The 8346-nt window shown below is 47.6% G+C and overlaps 1 protein-coding gene across 4 annotated transcripts in view; it reads right to left on the reverse strand.

Moving 5' to 3' along the window:
* Positions 1 to 1861, reverse strand: part of KRAS (KRAS proto-oncogene, GTPase) — a 47682-nt gene extending 45821 nt beyond the window's left edge. For all 4 annotated transcript variants that reach the window (XM_025401217.1, XM_025401214.1, XM_025401216.1 and 1 more), the window contains exon 1: positions 1676 to 1861. The gene's annotated coding sequence lies outside the window, so the exon portion shown is untranslated. The remainder of the gene's footprint in view (positions 1 to 1675) is intronic.
* Between the last annotated feature and the right edge of the window lie 6485 nt (positions 1862 to 8346).

The raw sequence follows: 8346 nt of genomic DNA on the forward strand, positions 1-8346 counted from the left end.
GTTTTGATAGAGCTCAAGATTTAAGAAGGCTTATACTTCAGCTAGAAGATGCATAAGGCACTTTGGGAGGCCGAGGTGGGCGGATCACGAGGTCAGGAGTTCGAGACCAGCCTGGACAATATGGTGACACTCCTGTCTCTATGAAAAACACAAAAAATTAGCCGGGCATGGTGGCAGACACCTATAAACCCAGTTATTCGGGAGGCTGAAGCAGGAGGATTGCTTGAACCCAGGAGGCGAAGGTGGCAGTGAGCCGAGACGGCGCCACTGCACTCCAGCCTGGGCAACAGAGCAGATGGAGACCATCCTGGCCAACATGGTGAAACCCCTTCTCAACTAAAAATACAAAAATTAGTTGGGCATGGTGGCGTGCGCCTGTAGTCCCAGCTACTCAGGAGGCTGAGGCAGGAGAATCGCTTGAATCCTGGAGGCGGAGGTTTCAGTGAGCCGAGACCACGCCACTGCACTCCAGCCTGGGCGACAGAGCGAGACTCCATCTTAAAAAAATAAAAAATAAAAAAGGAGATGCACATGTTTAAGTCTATTTCAGGCGGTTAGCTGGTGGATTGCTACAATTCCTCTGTAAGTTTAAAAAATCATATAAAAAAATCACATAAGTGCTGTTTTGGAGTACTGTAATAACTCGTGAGATGTAGAACACATCTGCAAAATGAGGATATTATAGAAGAAATAAGGGATGAGAGTAATACATAAGAAATAAGGGAAAGGACAAGAACAGGTAAATTAAACTTCAAGTACCATTTTTGCTATTGCTGTCTACACTCAACTAGCAAGAAAAAAGCCTTGCTTCTGCTCTGCGGGTTTTCTTCGGGGTTTAACTTGACCAAGCAAAACAGACCTTCTGGGATTAACTTTTTCCTTTTCACTGTAGGTCACAGGTTCTACGTGTAGGGTGTTGGCCACCTGTTCTTCCACCATCTCTACCTCCACCTCCTCCTTTGTGGCCACAGCAATGTCACAGCCCATACATGGGGGAGGGGAGCAGTCAGGAACTCGGAGGCAGATGCATTTTTTTCCAAACACAATAACCTCCAACAGTGGTCTCTAAGCACTTTCCTATGCTCTTTCAAAACGTGACCTCGCCTCTTACTCACACATCCCCTACACACGGAAAAGGACCACTATCCGTCCATCCTGCGCTCGAGGGAGAAGTTTATACCTTCGTCCTAGAGATGCCAAATGCAGCAGGGAAGGTTGGACCGAGGCAGCCGAGTGCTGGGAAGGGAGGCAAGAGGTGCGGGAGCGGGGAGAGGGGGAGGGGAGGCCGGGGCGCAGCGCGAGTAACCTCCACCGCACCCCACCGCCCCGAGGGGCAGCCGGCCCGGCCCGAGTTTCTCCCCAGCAGCCTCCAGCCGCGGCTCTCGAAGAGGAGGAAGGAAGGGGTTCCCCGTCCAGGAAGCAGCACAAGCGGCGACCGCCTCCAGCCTCACCCTCCTCAGCCCCGCACCGCCCATTCCTCACTCCCCGCGCCGCCGCGTCCGCGCGCCTCCCCTTGCAGAGCCCCCTCACCCCGCCCGCCCCGGCCCCGCGCCCGCGCCCCCCGCCGGCCCCTCCCGGGACCCCTAATTCATTCACTCGCCGCCGGCCCCGCCCGGCGCCGGCAAAGAGGGTCGGGACCCGGGCAGGGGCCCAGGAGGGGTGGTCCGCCTCGTACCTCTCTCCCGCACCTGGGAGCCGCTGAGCCTCTGGCCCCGCCGCCGCCTTCAGTGCCTGCGCCGCGCTCGCTCCCAGTCCGAAATGGCGGGGGCCGGGAGTACTGGCCGAGCCGCCGCCACCGTCGCCGCCGCCACTGCCGCCGCCGCTGCTGCCTCCGCCGCCGCGGCCGCCGCCTAGGAAAATCGAGCTCCGAGCACACCGATGAGTTCGGGGCCGGGCGGCCGCAGAGGGCAGAGCTATCGATGCGTTCCGCGCTCGATTCCTCTTCAGACGGGCGTACGAGAGGGAGCGGCTGAGGGCGGTGTGGGAAGAGGGAAGAGGGGGAGGCCGCGAGCGCCGGCGGGGAGAAGGAGGGGGCCGGGCCGGGCCGGCGGGGGAGGAGCGGGGGCCGGGCCGGCGGAGGAAGGGGTAGCTGGGGCGGTCTAGGGTGGGGAGCCGGGCCGGCTGGAGAGCGGGTCTGGGCGGCGCCTTGGCGGGAGGAGGGACTGCCGGACCCACGCGGCGGCCCGCCCCCTGCCTCGCCGCAAGGCGGTCCCCGCAGCCGCGGATTCTGACCCTGAGCGGGACCCGACCGCGGAGGGCTGTGCGGACGCCACCGGGGAGACGCCGCGAGCGGCCACGCCACGAGCGGCCCGGCTGACCGGTCTCCACAGAGAAGCTGCGAAGAGCGCCCCGCCGCCCTCGGGGTCGGCCTATACTGGCGCGCATCCATTTACTATCATTGACTGCATGTAAATAAACAAGCAGTCACCAAAAGTGGGAGGCGACTTCGGGTACTTAGGGAGACCGGGCGGACGATTTCCCACACCGGGGCTTTCTGATCGCCGCCCCGATTATTATCAGCCTCAGCACTCGGGCTGCGAATTTAGCCCCAGGCCCAAACAAACGCGACAGACCCTTTCAGCGCTAATCTCGGGTAGGAGGTTTGTGATATTTTGCTATCTTTCTTGATATTTTGAACCCATCACAAGGTCTCTAAACAGGGACTTCGCATATACCCATGGCCCCTGAAATGACAAACAAAAGACAACTGTTGTTAAGTAGAGGTGCCCTCGGTAGTTTAGACCTGAGGAGAGTCATTCAAACATTAATTAGAAGACAGATTAATCAGTTAACGTTTGTAGAGTTAAGATATTAAACAATGGGGCAATTAAACATGCTAGCATACCCGGAGTCTGTGTTGATAAACTACCTAGAAAGGTACGTTGGGAAAGACTTGAGGATTGAGGGGTGGAAAACCAACGCCTGTGCCTGATAGGATCGCCCCTCCTCCGAGACTCTACTTTCAGTTCCATTTCTCTAGTCCACATCGTAAACCACCAATAAAGCTGAATTTAAATCCGAGCTATTAGGTCTGTTAACCAAGGCTTTACATTAATTGTCATCTTTTCTACTCTTGTACGGGCTGTATTCTGCAAGGTTTATTCCAGTCTCCCCCTGCTAGCGCCAGGTGGAAGGGGCAGAAGAGAGAAGTGAAAGACAGGGAAGGGGAGAAAATGTGCCTAATCTATGTTAAGTACAAGCTAAATCTTTTGCACGTATCGTATCATCTTATTTAATCATCACGACAACCTTATGAGGTAAAATACTTTTTACTGTTTTACAAATGAAGAAACAGATTTAGCGGTTAAAACCTGGGCCCAAGTTCACATCGTTAAAAAGTGGAGTGTCCTTCATGTCAGATCATAGTCACTACTCCCAGATCATCAGTGGCCCTCATTCCACTTTACATAAAAGCGAAATTATTTTCAAAAATCCTACATGGCTTTAAATTATTTGATATCCCCTACCCTCTTACTTCCCTGAACTCTCATCCTACTGTCCGTAGGTACACATTGGTTACTGGCTGTTCCTTGAAAATGCCAGGCAGGCTGCTTCCTCAGGGAATACGCACTTGCTACCCCTCTGTCTGGCACCTCATTTAAATCTTTGTTCTAAAGTGTTTTTAAAATGAGATCTTCCCTAAAAAGATCATCTTTGATACTGTAATTTCCCCCTTGTCCCAGATCTCTTTTCCTACTTTTTCTCCAGAGCTCTCATCACCTTCAATAATACACTATTTTGTTTTCTTGTCTCTCTCCCACCAGAATGTAAGCTCCATGAGGGCATGGGTTTTGGTCTGTTTTATTTACTGCTAAATTTCCAGCACCTAAGACAGTCTCTGACACAAAAAGGCATTCAATAAATATTTATGGAATGTTGAATGAGTGAATCTATGGACCCTCTGTGGATTGTAAATCCTAATCCATGAACTCTGTGACTCTAAATCCTTACTTAGACAGAGTGTCTTAAACCTCCTGTCAATCTCTGTCTTCATCTTAACAACAATCTGCTTTGAAACTTAGGTCACCTTCTGATAAGCCACATTCTATGCAACCGAGAGATACTTATCTCGTACATAATAGACACATGGAATTCTTAAATGAATGAATTTGCACTTATGTGTATGCTACTTTGTGGTCACTCAAGCATAAATCACAGATTTATTTTGTGCAACATCAAGTGCATGATAAGTTCTTGTTTCCTCTTACAGCTGTGAATATGATGTTCTTCCTATAGTTGGTGTTACATACATCTTAAAAGGACTATAATATTGAAGAGGGGAAAGCTTTATATAGCACTTTTATGCCGATTATGACAATTCTGGCATTAGCAGAAACCTTATCCATCCACATGGTCTCAGTTATCATCTAGGCTCATGATTCGCACAGCAAATCTGCATCCAACCATTTGTTCCATGCACCCCACACTCCCGTTTTATCTCAGACACTTTCTCTTTCCTTTTCACTTCCAAAGCAATTTATACATATGGTATGTCAGGTCTTTCTGCCGTTCAGTCCTGGGTACTTACTTAGAAGCCAGCACCACCTCCTTGCAACATTCCCTTTCTTTCCTTACCATAGAGGTCTCAAGGGTAAATGCTTTAGGAATCACCTGCCATGCTTACCAAAAATGCAAGTTCCTAGGCCCCTCACCCATATATTTTATTCAGTTGGTCTAAGGTAGATCAGTAATCTTCACTTTTAGCAAATCAAATGATCCTAAACTGGTGGTCCACTGTGTGCACATTGAGAAACTCTGATGTAGATATTCAAATTCTTGGCACCCACACTTTCTACTGTCTTCAGGGGTTCCTCTTTCTCAAGCCTGGTGGCTCCCTTGAACAGTCTCCCTGGCTCTTCCTTCTGTTGCTCTCTCCAAGGACAAGCACACTGAACCAGACTGTGATCACAGTGGGAAAAGGGGGAGGAAATAGAAAGTATAAGTGTGGGGATTCCAGGCCTGCTCTAAGCTAAAACTGAAGTTTCTACCCTCTGCTGTTAGACTGTCCTGGGAAGGTAGCCACGTACAAAGGTGCACATGTACTGACCCTTTCTTTCACAAGAAACCCTCTTCTGCAGATAAAATTAAAGCCAGAACAACAGCAGTACCCTTATGTTACCTGGGCTCTTAGAAAAGGTATAAAATGCTAGGACACCCTCAGAGCACTGCAAACGCAGAGGATTTACTCTAAGGCAATAAGGACACTTTAGAAAACACTGTCATCAGCCAGAGAGCTGCTGTTCAGTCCAGGAATCAACTGCACTTGTGATCCAGCAGCAGGCTGTGGGGCCCTGTTCGTCCCTTCATTAACAGGTATCCATTGCCTACTACTCTAGTAATTTTGCCATTCTCATAAATCACCATCTGTCCACTGCTTTTTCATGTAGTGTCAGCTTCTACTGCTGTCTATGCTTCTAGTGGTCACGCTCTGTGACTAACATTGAAAGCATTCCAAGAGAGAGGATCTGGCCATGTCTGACATTCACTGTTCAATAGGAAGGGCCTTTATGGGACACAATTTTCCTGATTGGTGGCTGGCCTTCTTTATGTCTGGCTAAAAGATTATTGTGTGTGTTTGTGTGCCAACCCTGGGTCCAGACAGTTGTGGCCACAGTAGCAGGATGCAGAGCAGGGGAACTTGAGCAGGAGGAGCCATCTGCGGTGCTTTCATGGACTCAACTTCAGCACAACCTTTTGACTCTGGCAGGAATCTGAACAGATAAATGGGTGCTGCTTAATTCACTTACTCAGCACTTTATCCTTACTGGACACTCACTCATTTCACTTTGTATACCTTTTTGGCAAGTACATTTTCCCATAACTGTTTTACTAGATGTATATTCTTCCAGTTCCCTGTTTCTTTTAATTCTGTGTTTTCATAGTTCTTAGCACATCTGGCTCCTCTGTAAATATTGTTGAAGTGAATGAAATTATAACAAGTTTCAGTCCTCTCTCTTCATAGGCACTTCATTCTCATTGAACCAATTTCCTGGACCATTTCTAAATGAATATTCTGTTATCACGGCAAATACCTGTCCAAAGCCAAATTCCCCATGTTATTCGCTCTAACAAATTCCCTCTCTCAGTTCCTCCATCTTACCTGAGTGACATAGTCCTCCAGAACATTTAGACTTGAAAACTTAAATTAATTTTTAACCCACTCTTTATTAAAATTAGTCACAGCTCCTTTTAATTATACTTCCTGAGTATTTTCCCATACCTGCCTCTTCTGTATTCCTTCCTTCTCAGGTACATTTCTGGAACAACTTCTTCATTGACTTTCCTACCTCCTGGCTTACTTTGTCTCAATTCAGGTCTATGATGTTGCCAAATTAACCTTTCTTCCACATGTCTTTCATCATCATCAAACATTTACTCTGCGCCTGCTCCGTATAGGCTACATGCATACTGGGTATATATTTGAACAGTGGAAAGAGTTACAAGCTAAATACCTAATAAGTACCTAAAGATGATAAGTACCTTTGAAATTATAGGGGAAAATGATCTCTAGTCCCAGTTAAGTCTCCCCTTCCCGGAGACTTAATCTTGCTTCCAAGTCTGTAGTAACTTCTTACATCCAGCTGAATCCAGTCCAAATCCTTGGTGCCTAACTTTTGAGAACATCCATAGTCAGGCACCGTCCTGACCCTATGACTTTGTTTCCCAGCTTCTCAAAGCAGATAGATGCTCTCCTCTCCTCGAGTGAATCCCCTCTCTATACCATTAAAATTGGATATTTTATGTCTCTGCTCCTTTTCTCACCCAGCACCTTTTTGCCTTTCTCTTTGCTACAGTTCTCTCTCATTCAAGATGTAGAATAAGACCTATTTCCTCCATGAATGCTTTGTTGATTATGCTGCCTCTTCTTTATCTCTCTCTCCATTATTTTATGTGGGCTAATCATGTCTCCCCAGGTAAATTCTAAAATCCTAGAGGTAAGAGTCGTATCTCAGGTGTGTGAACCCCACTCACCCATACAGCCTAGTTCATAGCAATTACTCAGTAACCACATGAATACACATAATGTGCTTATCAGCAAGGTAAACATGATGAAAGCAATGTTTGAGGAAGATTAGAATGGTGGCTACATGCAGAAAAGATTGGAAGGAAAAAGACCTCAGGTAAAGTATTTTGTGGATAGCGTAACAGTACCTAGTAGCAGTGGGTATGGTGCCCTGGCTTAATGTACTGGTCCTGTGAGCTAGAACAAATCTCTGAATTCCTTCAAGATTCATGTTTAAGAATGGAGTAATGCAATAACCACTGCCATTTTTAAAACTCCTCCTATGAGCCAGACAATATTTACACTATTTTATTTTATTTTATTTCATTTTATTTATTTGAGATGGAGTTTCGCTCTTGTTGCCCAGGCTGAAGTGCAGTGGCACGATCTCGGCTCACTGCAACCTTCACCTCCTGGGTTCAAGCGATTCTCCTGCCTCAGCCTCCCGAGTAGCTGGGATTACAAGCACCTGCCACCACACTCAGCTAATTTTTGTATTTTTAGTAGAGGTGGGGTTTCACCATGTTGGCCAGGCTGGTCTCGAACTCTGGACCTCAGGTGATCTGCTGGCCTTAGCCTCCCAAAGTGCCGGATTACAGGTGTGAGCCACCACACCAGGGCAGATTTACACTATTTCAAACAAATCTATCCCACAAATCCACTTAACTTCTTCGCTGCTCCCAGTGTAGTCCAAGCCATTGCTATCCCTCCCCTAGGCAGGCAGATAGCAGCTAACAGGTCTCCTTGCTTCTGGTGTTGTTCCTCTACAATCTCTTCTCCACAGAGCAGCCAGACTGGTTCTTTTAAAAATGCAAAATGGGTCATGTGACCAGATCAAGCTCTCCACTGGCTTCTGTTGCACTTACAATAAAATTCACACTCCTTCAAGCCATTTCATGATCTAGTTTTTGCCTACCTCTGATTGCACCATGCAAGACCCTTATCCGCACTAGGCTTCGACTTCACCCACCACCTTTTTGTTCCTGGTACAACAAAGCTCATTCCCTCCTTAGGCCTGTGACTGCTCTTTTCTCAGTCAGGCATGCCCCTGCCAGCCAGGTTTTCTGTCTTTCAGGTGTCAGCTGAAAGACACTGCTTCAGTGAGAGACTCCCCAACACCAGGTCTAAATCAGCAATCCTTACCTTAGTTCCTAACTAAGTTATTCTTTTATTTAACGCTTACCATATCTGAAATTATCTTGATCATTTGCTGCCTGTTTCCTCCCCTGAAATACAAATTTCATGAGCCAGGAACCACTGAATCCTCAATGTCCAGAAAGAGCCTGGCACATAGTAGTCACTTAATAAAGATTTGTTGGTAAGTTGTCATAAAGAAAATAATA

Source organism: Theropithecus gelada, chromosome 11 (assembly GCF_003255815.1).
Source record: "Theropithecus gelada isolate Dixy chromosome 11, Tgel_1.0, whole genome shotgun sequence".
In the NCBI taxonomy this organism is placed as follows: Eukaryota; Metazoa; Chordata; class Mammalia; order Primates; family Cercopithecidae; genus Theropithecus; species Theropithecus gelada.